The sequence below is a fragment of the Ambystoma mexicanum genome, chromosome 11 (assembly GCF_040938575.1).
Source record: "Ambystoma mexicanum isolate Mex_15411 chromosome 11, UKY_AmexF1_1, whole genome shotgun sequence".
NCBI lineage: Eukaryota > Metazoa > Chordata > Amphibia > Caudata > Ambystomatidae > Ambystoma > Ambystoma mexicanum.
Genome location: NC_090934.1, coordinates 1,315,398,144 through 1,315,414,336, shown reverse-complemented (window position 1 = coordinate 1,315,414,336; position 16,193 = coordinate 1,315,398,144). Strand labels below are relative to the sequence as shown.

At 51.1% G+C, this 16,193-nt stretch overlaps 1 protein-coding gene across 4 annotated transcripts in view; it reads left to right on the top strand.

Moving 5' to 3' along the window:
- The window catches only part of AP4E1 (adaptor related protein complex 4 subunit epsilon 1), an 822,644-nt gene that overhangs the window by 527,957 nt on the left and 278,494 nt on the right, over positions 1-16,193 (top strand). The gene's annotated exons all lie outside the window — the stretch shown is intronic.

Here is a 16,193-nt window from a genome sequence, read left to right as displayed (position 1 = left end):
TAGCGTTGCTACCTCCTTGAATAGGTCATTAACAAAATGTGTTCCGTTGTCGGAGCGTATGACATCACAGATTCCCCAAGGTGGGAACACTTCTCTCACTAAGAACTTCGCTGTGCATTTCGCATCTGGGTGTGAACATGGTCCTGCTTCCACCCACCGCGAAAACGGGCAGACCACCACTATTAAGTATCGCGCTCCATTGCACCTTTCTCCCATGTCTGCATAATCAATGTGCAGCTCGCGGAATGGTCCGATGGCGCAGGGCAGTGTTCCTCGTAAAGTTCAGAGAGTCATCCCTGAATTGAACGTTTGACATGTGAGACATTTGATCGTGAATTTCACTAAATGCTCATGAAGGTTTGGGGCAAACCAATCTTCCTGAATTACTGCAGCTATATGTTATTTGGTGACATGGGCGGGGAAGTGCAATTGTTGTAATGCTATTTGTAACAGCTCTACGGGCATTACTACTTTCCGTGTAGCGTCCTGTCTCCATAAGAGGTCTGTTGATGATTGTGTACAAACCCTTTTTAACCATAGGTCTTGTTCTGCAGGGGGAGCTCTCTTTTGTAATTCTATTATTTGGGTTATCGGTAGGGTATTATACCCTTCAACCTGCTCTGTCTCTGTACTTGCTCTTTGCACACACTCTGTAGTCAATGATTTTGAAAAATAAGCTGCTTTTTTGGCAGTAGCGTCTGCTGCCACGTTTCCCAGTGATATTTCGTCACGGTTGTTTGTATGGGCCTGGCATTTCACTAAAGGCACCACTGAAGCTTCTACAAGAGCTTTTATGAGGTCATTCAAAAGCTTGGCATGCTGCACGGGGGAACCATCTGCTCTCCTGAACCCCCTTCTCCTCCACCTGGACAATCCAGCATGCACCGTAGTAGTTGCATATGCTGAGTCGGAATAAATGGTAACTGCACATCCTTTTTCTGCGTGCAATGCTTCAATCAACGCTACTAGTTCTGCAGCGTGTGCTGAATAATCCTCTGGTAATCATTTCTGTACAATGATCTCATTTATTTTTAAATTTATTTATTGGCATTTATCATTTTTACATTTGCATGACATAAAATATGTCCATAGTTGGAGGATAATAAGCATTTCGAAATAAAACATTTACATTTAACAATTCAACTTTAACTGTCTCCAATTGCTCCTTCCATCATGGCAGGGTAGTCTCTCGGTTCAGAGGGGGTTGGACAAGCCGGGGGGAGGGGGGAGAGGGGACTTGAGCTTGTAAGGACCCAGTGAAGTTGTGGCTAGTTGCTCTCGGGGTCCTGTGATGTTGGTTGTGAATCCGTTTTCCATAGGTTTGTACTTGTTCATGGGGGCTTGTCATCCGAGGGGTGAAACAAGGATCCTGTGAGTTCTTTCCAGGCCGTTAGGGTCATGCTCGAGGCATCCGTGGACCTGGCAACACTATCTTCCCATGGCTTTTTTTCAGCTTGTACCCAACGTTCCAATTCTCTGTGAAATACCTTTTGTTGGGGTCCTGCGGGTTATTTCCAGGACATTGCAATTGTCCCTTTTGCCAGTATGCACATGATGTCCATTAATTTGGCCAGGTGTTTAAGTTTGGCCGGCCTGGGGTACGTTCCCAGAAGGCATTCGTACGGGGTCCACTTGTACCTAGTCAACCCTGCTTTTTCACTTGTCAGCTGTACGGTGGTCCACAGGGACTGTGTTTTGGTGCACGACCAGAACATGTGAATCAAGTCCGCATTATTCTCTCCGCACCAGGTGCAGAGTGTGGTGATTTATTGAATTTCGCCAGCCTGGATGGGGTTAAATATGTTCGGTATAACAGGTTCAGTTGTATTTGTCTAAATCTGTGGTTTCGGGAGACTGCTTTAGGGTACGCTAGAGCCCTCTCCCATTCTCCATCAGACATTTAACGGCCCATGTCCGTTTCCCATCTTCTTTTCAAATCGGCACTTCGTGGGTTGGGGGCGTCACTCAAGTGGCCATAGATTTGGGACACTGGTCTCCATCCCTCCCCCAAACTGTACAATAGTGTGATCAGAGGGTTTGATTCTGGTTCCTCTGGCCATGTTGCCCACTTGTTTCGTGCTGTAGTGCGTATCCTTTGATACCACAGAAACTGGCCCGTGTGGATTCCAGCTTCCTCCTGTAGTGTTTCAAATTCCTTAAAGGTGCCATCATCGTATAGGTCTCCCCACGTATATATCCCTTTTTCTTCCCAGCGTCTGAGGTGTTGCAGGTCCATGTCGGATCTGCATAGGTCCGAGATCATTGGTATGTCTGGGGAGTAGTGATGCTTTGCGTGGGCGAGTGCCTCTGCTCTGTGCCATACTTTTCGCCCTAGGGCAGCCAAGAAGGGGGCATTTCGCATCAGGTGGCTGGGGGCCCAAATAAGTTCCTTCAGATGGATCGGGGAGACTAAGGGTTGTAGCAGGGGCGTCTCAGATGTGGTGTCGTCTGCTAGCCACTTGGTCACAAAACTGAGTTGCGCTGCCAAATAATATTTCTCGAAGTTTGGGAGTTGAATTCCCCCCTGGCTATGCAGTTAGGACCAGGGTGATGAGTGCTATCTTGCGTCTTCCGTTCCCCCATAGGAAATCACGGAGTATCACTTCTAGCAGGCGAAAAAAGGAAGCATTGATGTAGTAATGTACATTTTGGAACCTGTACAGGAATCTAGGGAGGACAATTATTTTAATTATCGAGGCTCTGCCCATCATAGACAGGGGAAGTTTTGCCCAGAAGTTCATGGATTTTCTTAAGTCGGGGATTGCTGATTTCGTGTTGTGTTCGTGCATCAGTGCAGGGGTGTGCATTATGTGTATTCCCAGGTATTTAAATGAGGTGACCTCCCACTGTATCCCCACAGAAGGAAGTTCTACAATATTCTTGCTCTTGAGGTCAGCTAGAGGGAAGAGGCAGGACTTCCCCCTGCTAAATTGTATGCCTGAGACCTTCGCAAAGTTGTCTAAGACGTCTAGCATTGTGGGCACGTTATTGTGTGGGTCTGTAACATATAGCAGCACATCGTCTGCATAAAGTGAGATGATGTGGTCCACTCCCCCCAGGCGTATCCCAGCATCGAAGAATTGTTTCTGAAAATAGATGGCAATAGGTTCCAGTCCTAGTACATAAAGCATGGGGGATAGTGGACATCCCTGCCTAGTGCCCCTGCATATGTCCCAGACCTCGGATACATACTTTCCGGTTTTTACCCTAGCCCTGGGTTTTGTGTAAAGTATCTTGATCCACCTAATGAACCCCGAGCCAAAGCCGAAACCTTCTAGAACCACTACGAGCCATTCCCAATATATAGACTCGAACGCCTTAATGGCATCAAGGGATAGCAGTGCACATGCCCCCGTGCTAGCCTCAGTTTGGTTTATAACCTGTTGTAATCTGCGTAAATTCATGGTCGTGTTCCGGCTTGGGATGAAGCCGCACTGATCCATGTGCACGATCTCCCCTATGATTCTAGCCAACCTCTTCGCTAATATCGTTGTCAGTATTTTCACATCATAATTGAGCATGGCTATTGGGCGGTAAGAGCCGCATTTGTTGATAGGTTTGTTAGGTTTAATGATCGGGATCAAAAGGGTCCCTCTCATGCTGTCGGGCAATAGCCCTCTCTCATATGCTTCTTGAAAAACCTCATGTAATAAAGGTGTTAGGGAGGTCTCGTACGCTTTATAAAACTCAGCGGGTAGCCCATCGGTCCCAGGGGTCTTGCAGTTGGCCAGCGATTTAATCGCCTCTGTTATATCTTCGGCCGTGATGTCTGCACCTAAGGCCTCAGTCTGTTCAGGGGTTAGTCTGGGGAGTCCTATTTCCCCCAAAGTATCTGTGATTTGGTCTCGGGGAATTTGGTCCTTATGGGAGTATAGGTGTTCATAAAAACGCTTGAAGGCGTTGTTTATGCCTTGTTGTGTTTGGAATTCATTGCCCTCTGCATCCTGTGCCTTGGTGATTGTGTGCCTGGGGTGTTCTTTCTTGCACAGCCAGGCCAGCATTCTACTCAGCCTGTCCGCTTCTGTGTGTGCTCTGTTAGTCTTGGTGGTGTAGTCAAATTTAGCTAGTCTTTCCCATGCCGATGTGCATTTAACTCTTAAGTGCTTTGAGGGTGTCCTCTCTCTGGCGAGTATTCACCGGGGTGGCCTCAAATTGCTCAATCTCTTGCTCCCACTGGTCTAGTTCGCCTCGCAGCTGTTTTCTAATACCTCCCGCTTTTGTTATAGTTTCCCCAATTATCGCTACTTTTAGGGCGTCCCACATCGTGCTCAGGTGGCCGACACTTCCGGTATTTGCCTCTATAAAGTCGTGCAGCTCCTCCCTGAATGCCAGATCACCCAGGGTGTCAATCGGCATTCTCCGCATAGGGATAGGGGGTCTAGGGCCAGCCTGGTTCCATTCTACTAGAAGTGCGAGTGGTCTGAGATGGTTCTCCCTAGGTGTTGTGCACTGTCTATTTGTGACAGGTGTTGTGCACTGTCTATTTGTGACAGGTGTTCTTTGCTAATGAAAACGTAATCTAACCTCGTATGAAGGTCATGTGGGGAGGAGAAGTACGAGTATTCCCGAGCGTTGGGGTGCTGCTCCCTCCATGTGTCAGCAAGATCTAGTCCGTCTATTAATAGGGATAGGGCTACCGTGGCTGCTGAGGGACCTTTCGGGTGGGGCTGGGACCTATCAAGGTTGGGATCTCGTACACAGTTCAAGTCCGCTGCCCAAAAAAAGATGCTGTGGCTATATGGGGCGATTTTGGGATACATTGAGTTCAGATGTGCCGGAATGTTAGTGTTGGGAAGATAGGAGTTCACTATACATACCTCTTCCTGTTCTAGTTGGCCCCACAGTATCGCAAACCTGCCTTCCGGATCTATCTCGGACTTAATAAAATGGAATGGGAGTTGGGGGTGAATCCAGGTGTTTACTCCTGGCATATTTGGAGTAGGTGGTTCCAATTCCTTGTCCTCCCTAGTGCTCGCCTAATTTGGCCAGAGAGTCCGCCATGCAATGTGTCTCCTGCAACAGTGCTATTTGCACTCCCTTTCTGTTCAAGTAGGACTTGATTCTGTTCCGGCGTAGGTAAGTTCCCAAGCTCCTCACATTCCAAGTCATTATTTTTATTCTAGTTGCCATGGTGGGTTAATAGGATTTCCGCTGCTTCAGTCCAGCAACCATCAACTGCTTCCGTTCGCTCACCCTTTTTTGGCTTCTTCCCTCCTTGCCTGTCCTCCCCGGCACCACCTGTTACACCTGTTGGAGACTTTTTAACTTGATTAACTCCCATTGTGTGAATGGGGAAAACAAACAAAAAACAACACGAACTGCCCCTAGCAGTTGCTTTCAACTTGCAGCGCTGAGGGGGTCTCGAGCCTTCCAGGCCACTTCTGGCCTTCCGGATCAGGTAGTGTGTAGGCGGATTGCCTGCACAGATTCCGGTGGGGTGGGTTGCCTTGCTTTTATTTCGCGTGGTCCTCCAAGCTCCTATCCGATCTGGCTTACATCACAGTAGGACTCAATTATAGTATAATTGTCTGCTGTCTGTATCCGTGTGGGGCAATCGCTTTGCTCTTCTTGCCATGGCGGGTGCGTAGTCAGCCCAAGTCTGACCGTAGTGGTTCCTCCTTGCAATCAGCCAGGTTATTATGTTCGAGCCAAATGTTTGCTGGGGTCTCCAGAAATATCGCACTTCCTTTGTACAGAATTTTGAGGCGTGACGGGTAGAGCAACATGTATTTTAGGTTGAGCTTTCGTAATTGTGTTTTTATTGGGATGAAGGAGTTCCTTGCTCGTTGCACTGTGGGGGTATAATCTGGGTACATGACTATTGTCGAGTCTTTCCTCTTGATCTCTCCACCTTCTCTGGAGTACCGCAATATAGTTTCCTGGTCGCAAAAGTTTAAAGTTTTGGCAATGATTGGGCACGGGTGTGAGCCGGGTGGGGGGCGTTTCTGGAGATATCTGTGGGCTCTTTCAACGGAGAACCCCTGGGTGAGGTTTCCTGGACCAATTCCTGTTGTAGCAATGTTTCGATAAGTTATGTCGGGTTTGGGTCTTCCAAGTCCTCTGGAACCCCCTGTATACGAATGTTATTTTGGCGGGCTCGACCCTTGGCATCCTCGGAGCGCGCCTCCAGCCTTGCCACTTTTTGTTCCAAGTCTTGGACTTTTATCTTTAGATCTTGGGTACTCTCCATGTTGTCTTGCAGGGTAGTTTCTATCGCCGTGACCCTTTCAGTTAGGTTTCGGGCGTCCTGACGCATGAGCTGTATGTCCGATTTCACCTCCTCTATCTTCCCTTCGACTGATGTGCGGAGGACCGCTATTGCCTGCAGGACTTGCGTGTGTTTGAGGTCCTCTTCTTGTTGAGGCGGCTCTTCCGAGGTCTCCCGGTCTTGTTGTGATTGTCTTTGGGGTCTGCCTGTCGTGAAGGAATCCATCGTAACCAATTTCGGTTTATTTTTGGGGGAGACATCCCCGGTGTCCGGTCCCACAGTCTCTTATGCTGGGTCCGGTTCCGCAAGCTATGCAGGCCTTCCCTGCGGCTCTTGGTTTGCGTTATGGTTTTCATGTCTTTGGGCGGAGGGTAGCGGGTCCGTGGGTCGAGTTGGCTGCCCCGCTTATTGGTTGGCCGTGTGGGGTGGGGTCCGTCGCACACCCGCACCCGTGCCCCAAATCTGGGTGGTGGGGGGGGTCCCCGGTTCTTTTCCGCCTCACTTACTGCGCCCAGTGTTTCTACGATCTTTCCATCAGCTCCGCTCGACTGCACCACGAGTGCGTCTCTCCGGCCCTCGTTCCTCCCGCAGCAACTGCTCCCCGGAGTGCCTTCGCCGTCGGTGTGGGAGAGAGTCCTTTGTTGGCGCGCTCTGCAAGGTAATTTAGGCCTCAGTAGCTTTATTCCTCGGCGGGAGCCGCCATCTTGTGGGTCCCAGGGGCTCAGCGTTCAGCTTTGCGTTTTCAGCCTTCCCTGCCCCTGTTCGCCCCAGGAACACGGGCTTTCACAGTACCCCTGGGGCAATCTACAATGCTCATATCTCTTATCCCCCAGAGTGAATGCAGCCCGATATTGGGAGCTGGGATCAAGTGATACCGCGAAAAAAGCATTTTTCAAGTCCACCACAGTGAAGTGTGTCGCTTTCTTTGGAATACTACATATAATGGAGGCAGGGTTGGGGACAAGGGGGAACTCCTTTTTGAATTACGTCATTAAGTGGGCAGATGTCTTGCACCATCCTCCACGCCCCTCCCTTAGCTTTCTTAGTCTGATAGATTGCGGTATAGCAGGGGGAATTAGAGGGTACAATGATGCCTTGCTGTAGTGATGCATATATTGTTTCTTTTATCCCTTCCTCTGCTTCCCTTGACAGGGGGTATTGTTTTACCCGTTGCAGCATGGCTCCGGGCTTCAGTTTAATTTTCACTGGGGGTGACTTCTCACAGTAGTCCCACATCATAGGGGTTTGTTGTCCATAGATTAGCGGGCACCTGCTGCATGTCTTTGTCAAATAATTATGGCAGTGCACTGACAATGGCCAGGAGGGGGTTGATCACTCGTCTGTTTTGTACCATTATGTCACGTGGCATACCTATTTACATTATTATCTCCCCATAAATGTCATCGTCAGCGAACAGCTCCTCATCTGTCAGTTCGTGCAGCACTGTTTTTGCGTCTATACAAAGTACTGTTCGCCACTCGCATCCATTCGTGTCAGGCCCTATTGCCACAATACATTTAGCTGAAACTTGTACTCACTGCAGATCTAACGAGAGGATTATGCCTGACAATATTTTCGGGGCTGCTACTGGGCAGAAAACAAAATCAGAGGGTACTCGCCACTCTTTTTGCGTTAGTTCAGGGACAGCTTTTGCCAGAACTTGTATCCCATAAACAAACATTTCTGCACTTATGGGCACCCCTCACATTGCTACTTAGTTTGTTATTGTGCTGATCAATAACATTGCCTGAAGGGAGCATATCCCGGGGGTGGAGCACACTATTCCCCTTTCTGTAAAGGAGATTGTCATATTGAGCTTACTGAGGAGATCCCTTCCCAGTAGATTGGCTGGAAAGTTTTCATGATACTTTTACATCCAAATCTTTAGTGTATGGAACTGTGACCACAGCCCCAGAGAATCCATGTTTCCCAATTTTTTCCCAGACAGCGGAAAATTGCCTTCACATAGGCATGATTTCGAGGGGATTGGGTCCTCCGACGCATTCCATATATATATGACAGTAATCACCACAGCTGTGCTGCTTCGGAAAATCTTTGGCTCCACCGTCGATACGCCGCCCTCGAGGACCTCCTCCGACGGCCAGCGTCACTGGATGTTATAAGTAGGACGCACGACGCCCGTAGCCTCATGGCCGTTTTTTCCGCAAACGTGTTCGCTTCGGGAATCTCGGCGTGCCTTTACTCCTTTGAGTTTCTGTTTCTCGGTTCTTCAAACCTATTTGGCGTTTGTGAAGTATTTTCTTCATGAAGATGTATACCTTGTCTTCCACACCGCGTCCGGGCTTTAAGAAGTGCATGGACTTTGGGTCCAAGATGTTGGTTACGGACTCGCACAACGCCTGCCTCTTGTGCCTCAGGGAGGCCCATGACACGGATGACTGTGTCGACAGCCAGTCGCTCATGTCAAAAGTCTTGCGGGAGCGCAAGAAGAAGTTGTCGGTAGGTAAGGTGTCCAAGCCCCGGAAGTCGAGGTCTGCGGGGCTTTCGACGGACGACTCGAGGGGCGACTCCGCGTCGTCGTCGGAAGTCCAGTGGGTCTCGGTCCCGGAGTCAGTCTCGCCACTCCTCTGCCTCTTTGAGGCACTCCCGGAAGCGCCATCATCGGTCGCCGTCCCCGTCCTCATCCGAGGACTCCGCCCGTCGGCGGGTCCTTTACCCCACCAAGCATGCGACACCGGAGGAATGGGCTTCCTTGGGGAAGAAAATGTTGCCGATTCTCGAATCGCAGGGCACTGGTCCGTCCTCGCCTCCGAGTGCGGTCGGTCGTGATCAGCCGAGAGACAACGCTCGCACGCCTTTGGGCTCGGGTGGTCGTCACGATTCACGGGAAAGGTCCCGCTCGGACAATGGGAATCGTTCTCAGCATGCCCAGTCCAGGTCCCGGTCCTCGACGCGCTCAAGACCGTGTGAACCTGTGGTGTCTTCACGGAAGACGTTGATGCCGGTGGCGCCGAGGTCGTCAACTAACTCTTTCGAGGGCTTGCCTTCGAAGAAGTCGTCGACGCCATCGGCGTCCCGGCCGTCGAGGGACACGCTTGGGGCCTCGAGGACTGTCAGTGCAGTCAATGCTGTCGACGCTGTGCTCTGTGTCGACGCCGATTGACTCGATGCCTTTTGAGGCTGTGTCGACGGGGGTACCCGTGGCTCGGGGGAACCACCTAGAAAGGCTCTGGCCAAGGTCAAGCATGGCTTTGGTTCAAGTTCTGTGCCTTCTTACCGCCATCTGGAGTTCATTTCACAGGTGGATGAGGGCTCTGATGATGGCATGGTGCCTTACATGGTGCCAGATGAGATTTTCTCAGGCCATAGCCAGTTTGAGGACTTGAACAGTGCCTGCATGATGCTAGTGGGCTGGACACCTCTCCGGAGGTGGAATTTTGTAGGCCTGAGCCTGGCACTCATGCCGATTCTTCGTACCGGCGTCTTATGTTAAGGGTTACCGAGTACTTAGGATGGCCTGCTCCCCCGGGGGAGTTTGTTAAGGATGACCTTACGGATATCCTCGACATTGGTCCATCAACTGACCCGGTACTGCTGTTTCATATGGCTCTACAGAGGAGGGTGGCGGCGGCTTGGACTGCTCCGGAGAGTCTCCCGGCAGTGGGCAAGTCTTTGCCGCGAAAATAGCGCCCAGCCAGTAGTGACCCCTGCTACTTGTCCAAGCACCCTACTCCAGAGAGTTTGGTGGTGCATGCGGCTACGGCCCCGGCAAAGCAGGCGTCGTACCCTACCATCCCTCCTGATGGGGATGACAAGCGTTTTGACGGCTGGGCGAAGAAAGTGTTTTCTGCAGGTGGTATGGCGCTTCAGGTGGCCAACTCCATATGTGCCTTGTCACATTTCACGCACACTCTGAGGAACTGTTTCCTTGGCGGCTGAACATATTCCCGAAGGGGACGAACGGGATGGTTTCCTTGCCATGGTTCAGGATGGCAAGGATGCCATTTGTGAGGCCGTTCAGTCGGGTTTGGATATGGCTGATTGCCTCAGCCGGTCCATGGCAGTGAGCACCGTGATAAGCAGGTTTGTTTGTTTGCGGAAGTCGGGGTTTGCTCCTGATGTGCAGGCCCGGCTCCTCAACATGCCCTTTGACGGGGAACATCTTTTTGGCAGCAAGGCTGACGAGAGCCTTGAGAGGTTGCAGACCTCAAAGGCTGCAGCGAAGTCGTTGGGCGCTGCAGTTCGACAACCTCTGCCTTTTCGTCCTAGGGGAAAGCATTGGAGGGGAGGTTCCTTTTGTTATTACTCATCGTTTGGTAAAGCGAAAGGAGCTGCCAGTCAAAGGGGCGACCGTAGGAGTGCCAGAGGTGGAAAACAAGGTACTCGAGGTGCCAAGGCCGCTCGGGCTGTTGCCTCTTTGCCATCAGGCAACACCGCAGCTGCTTCAGCTCAGTCATGAGGCCATGTCCCATGGTTTGCCTGTTGGGGGAAGGCTGGCGCTGCATCTTGCAGAGTGGCACACCATTACTTCAGATGTGTGGGTTCTGGAGATCATAACCCACGGCTACTGTCTTCCTTTCCGGCAGAGGCCTCAAGACAATCCACCGGGGAATCTCTCTTTAAAGAGTCTGGATCCGCTTCTTGCGCAGGAAATTCAATCCCTGCTGGAGAAAGGCGCCATAGAACTGGTCCCTGTAACGGAGAGAAACAAGGGATAGTATTCCCCTTATTTTTTGATTTCCAAGAACGACGGGGTATTGAGACCCATCATGGACTTGCGCGGTTTGAACAAACTCCTCAGGAAGGACAAGTTCAAGATGGTTACTCTCTCTCTCAAGTCCTCCAGGCCCTTCATCTTCAGGACTGGTTGGTGTCTCTCGACCTCAAGGACGCTTATTTTCATGTGCCGATCCATCCAAAGCACAAGAAGTACCTGAGGTTCGCGGTTGGCGACTCGCACTTTCAGTTTCGGGTCCTGCCGTTCGGATTGACCTACGCCCCAAGGGTCTTCACCAAGCTCATGGTAGTGGTGGCAGCGCACCTCAGGAAAGGGGGGGGATTCACGTCTACCCCTACCTGGACGATTGGTTGATCAGGGCGCGCTCTCCCGAGCAAGTCCTGGATCATCTGTCAGTCACCTGCCACTCCCTCCACAAGCTGGGCCTCTCCCTCAACTAGTCCCATTTTACACCAACTCAGAGGCTCCAGTACATCGGAGCAGAGCTTGACACGTCCCTGGGGCAGTGTTTTCCTCCCCAGGTGAGGGCTGATCACATTCAGCAGATGGTGCACAAGTTTCAACATACCCAGACTCTCCCAGCGTTCGAGTTCTTGAGACTGCTCGGCCTCGTGGCATCCTGCATTCTTCTGGTGCCAGAGGCCAGGTTGCGGATGAGATCTTTGCAATGGGCCCTCAAGCTCCATTGGTCTCAGTCCTCTGGCAGGATGTCCGACCCTGTTCAGCTGCCGTCTTCGGTCACCCAGGACCTTCTGTGGTGGGCCGACGAAGGCAATCTGATGAGGGGGGCTCCATTTTGGCTGCCCTGGTCAGAGGTGACAATCGTGACGGACGCATCCCTCACGGGATGGGGAGCTCATGCCAACGAGTTGAGAGTCAGCAGTCGTTGGTGTCCGGAGTCCAGTCTCCATATCAATCTGTTGGAGCTGAGGGCCGTCAGGCTAGCCCTGAAGGCTTTTCTGCCGACTGTGCGAGGAAGGAATGTCCTGATCCTGACGGACAACACGGTGGACATGCACTACCTCAACAAAAAGGGGGGGCAGGGTCACTTCCTCTGTGCAGGGAGGCGGTGCAGCTCTGGTTCTGGGCAATCCAGCAGGAAGTTTCGATCTCGGCAGTTCATCTGGCAGGAGATGAAAACGAGACTGCGGACGCTCTGAGCAGGCAGAGCGCGATCTCTCACGAATGGGAGTTGGCTCAGGAGATTCTCCTGGAGATCTTTGCCCTTTGGGGGACCCCCTCAAGTGGATCTCTTCGCCTCCAGTGTCAACCGGAAGTGCGAGAGGTTCTGCTCGCGGGAATTTCCTCCAAACGAAGCCTTAGGAGAGGCGTTCGTGGGCGAGTGGTCATTCCCACTGCTGTACGTGTTTCCTCCAGTCCCCTTCATCCCGCAAGTACAGCAGAGGTTACGGAGGTTCGGTTACCGGATGATCCTCATTGCTCCGACATGTGCCTGGAGGACGTGTACCCGGACCTTCTCGACTTGTCCATCTGCCCTCCACGTCGTCTTTCCTACCAAGACGATCTGCTCCCACGGGAGGGGGGTCAGGTTCTCCATCCAGAGGTCAGATCCCTCAACCTTCACGCTTGGTTTCTGAAAGGTTGAGGTATAAGGATTGGGACCTCCCTGAAGACGTGATGGAGGTGTTGCTTTCGGCCAGAAGGCCCGCAACAAAGTCCCTGTACCGTTGCCGTTGGAGAAAGTTCTGCGACTGGTGCAGGGTTAAGAATGTGGATCCTTTTGCATGTGAAATTCCCATCGTTCTGTCTTTTTTGCTTTCTTTGGCCCATAGGGGCCTTCAAGTGGGTACCATTAAAGGGTACCTGGCGGCACTGTCCATGTTTAATCGCTTGTCTGAAGAGTGTTCCCTATTTTAAAATTCCTTTAATTTCTCAGTTTCTGAAAGGGCTCACTAATGTGTTCCCTCAGTCACCTTTCCAGGTGCCCGGTTGGGATTTGAACTTTGTTCTCAAGTTTCTGTTGGGTGCTCCGTTTGACCCTTTGCATTCATGCCCTTTGAGACTGTTAACTCTGAAAACTGTATTTTTAGTTGCGGTCACTTCCGCTCGCAGAGTGAGTGAGTGAGTGAGTTACAGGCACTTTCCTTCTTTTCTTCCGAAGGTGGTGTTGGAATTTCATTTAGGCCAGAAGGTTGTTCTTCCGGCGTTTTATCCTCCTCCACATCCTGGTAAGGAAGAGGAGAGGCTTCATAGGCTTGATCCTAGGAGAGCGTTAAGCTTTTATATTTCACGCATGTCACAGGTCAGAGTGGACAATCAGCTCTTCATTGGTTACGCTGGAAAGCGTTTGGGACAGGCTGTGACGAAACAGACCTTGTCTCGCTGGATTATTTTGGCTATCTGAGTGTTACCGCTTGGCGGTTAAGGACCCACCGGTCGGCTTACGGGCCGATTGTACCAGGGGTATGGCTGCTTCTACTGCCCTGCAGAGGGGTGTTCCTATTCGTAACATCTGTGATGCAGCCACCTGGGCTTCGGTACATACTTTTGCACGTCACTATTCCCTCGATTCCATCCGGGGGCAGGATCTGGCCTTTGGCAAGGCGGTCCTTTACTCCGCAATTTGATTGGGCATGCTAAATTTCTGTTTTCTAAATTCTTTTCCCACCTCCTTGCATTGGTACTGCTTTGGGAGTCTGTCATATATATGGAATACGTCGGAGGACCCAATCCCCTCGAAGAACAAGTTGCTCTCTTACCTGGTAACGTTCTTTCGATGGGATGGTCCGACGATGTATTCCATATTGCTCCCTCCCTACCTTCCCCGCTACAGAATTTCTTATGCGATTGCAGCTTACGTTTCCGCAAGGCTTTGTGTGTCAGACTGGCAGAAGACTGGCGGCATACGTTCTGGGAAAGAACTACAACTGAGGCTACGGGCTTTGTGCATCCTACTTATAACATCCAGTGACGTCGGCCGTCGGAGGAGGTCCTCGAGGGCGGCATATCGACGTCATCGACGCAGACGCCGAAGATTTTCCAAAGCAGCACAGCTGTGGTGATTACTGTCATAGATATGGAATACGTCGTCGGACCATCCCATCGAAAGAACGTTACCAGGTAAGAGAGTAACTTGTTCTTCTCCGCTCCTGAGTCCACCATGAAGATGAACTGTTTGTCATCTATCTCTGCCCCCACCTGCGGTTCCTTGTCTGGACGCAAGGTCGTTGATAGGACTGGACACGCAAGTGCTCTCTGTGGGCGTCCTAGTCTGGGTGTGTGTTGGTCCCCTGGAAGGAGAGTACGCTCTCTCGGACCAGGGCTGTTCCTCGGAATGGCGCAGGTGCCCCATTTGCAGCAGTGGCAAAAGGGTTACTGTGTGTATCTCCCATTAGGCTTTGGCTTGTTAATCGTGTCTGCACCCCTTGTGGCGGCGCTCTGGGACCTTGCGTGAACCTGTTGTCATGTTGTACCTCCTGTCCATAACCTCCCATGGGTAACCCATAAGGACTGCCTGGGTGGGGATGTCCATATTTTGGTCCGTTGTCATATCTTTGTGTGTGCTGATAATACGCCATAGGACGAATGACATTTCCTAGCAAAATGACCCCACCTCTGATATGACCAACATGCTCCTTGTCCTCCTCCTCTGTGTCCCAGCCCTCCGTCCCCCCCCACCCCCCTGTTGCCCCCGGGACCCACCTCTTCCAGGCCTTCCTTGCCACTGGGGCCCACCATATTGTTGTTCTCCATCCCATTGTCCCTGCCCGTTTGCTGTCCATGTCGCTGCCATCCTGGCCTGTAATGCTATCTGACCCTCCTCTCCTTCTCCCTGTCGTTCTGAGGGTGGTGCAGCTGCTACCGCTATGACTTTCACTAACTTGCTCTGTACTAGTTTGGTTTTGTCTGCCAATCTTTTTTGAGCAATTTCTTTTTCCCTCTCTTTGATCCTCCTGCAATGGTGTACTATGATGCTTTGTATTTCGGGCCAACCTTTGGCTTCTATCCCAGCAATTTTATCAAGGACCTTCTGTACCTGCTTCGGGAGCCCTCTCTTGATAATGAAGTAGAAGAGGGGGGTAGACTGATCCCAGGCTGTGCCTGTCTCCGCCCTCCACATATCCTGCACCCGGAGAATGAATTGCGCAGGATCTTCCCCATCCCCCATAGTGCATTGCATTACAGACTGTAGATCAGGGGTGTCGGGAAAGGTTCTCTGCAGTGCATCCCACACTTGTGCTCTTACATTATTAAAGGATGGTCCATTGTGCCTATCATTGCTTATGGTTACTCCCGGGAACCCACACTCCGTCAGCTTGGTCACCCACCACAGATACTAGAAGGCTTTTGATGTCCCCTATGGCCATTGGGGCCCCTGCTGGGTTTTTCTCAAAAGCATATATCCATTTCCCAGTGCCTTCAGAAATCGGAGGAAGCGGCTTCAACAAAGTGTTGTTATCCATTAATGCCCAGGGCACATAATGAGATCTTCCCGCCCCCTTATCAATGAGGGGCATCTGAAAATTTGTCTTCCCCCTGTTTTTACATACCTTTACTCCTTTTTTCTTTGCTAATGCCATTCTTCCCAACCTATTTCAGAGCCTTCCTTGCCACCCTTTCTCTTCCCCTCCCACCTGTGGTGTTTGACACTTCACTTGCGGGGCCCCTCCTACAGCCCTTCCTCATACTCGTCAATATCACTCCAACATTCTTCTTCCCTTTCAGATGCCACGCTGTCATACCCTGTACTTACAGGGTCACCCTCTCTTTCCACCCGTACTCTTCTAATCGGAGTACTGTTTATACGGAAGAGGAAGTCCACAGACTTCCATTCATTCTTGGGTATCACACAGATGATACTTAATGGGGGCGACAATTGTGACTGCCCTCCCCCTGTCGACGACAGTGTATTTTCACATAGTGTCCTTAATCGGGTTAATTCTGCTTGAGTACTGGTCACTTGTGCTCCTAAATCCTGTGTTGTGGGTCTAACAGGGGTTGGAGGCGTGTTTGTCGGACCATATAGGCCTTTGGGATCATAGGGGAAAGGGGGAGCTGCTGCGGGGGCAGTTGGTGCCCTTGACTGGGGCAGAAATAATGGGGCACAATATTCTTCAGCAGACTTTGTCAGTAATGGATATAACCTTTTTGGCTCTCCTCCCTCCTTGCTCTTTTCTTCCCCCTCCACCTCAGTTGCGATCATATTGTTCTCTCCCTTCTCATTACCTGCTGTGGGGGGGTGTTTCGTCGAGCATCCTCCACAAATCCAGCACCTCTCTTCTATTTTGAAGCTGTTTCCCCTTATATTTAGCCATTAAATAGGTT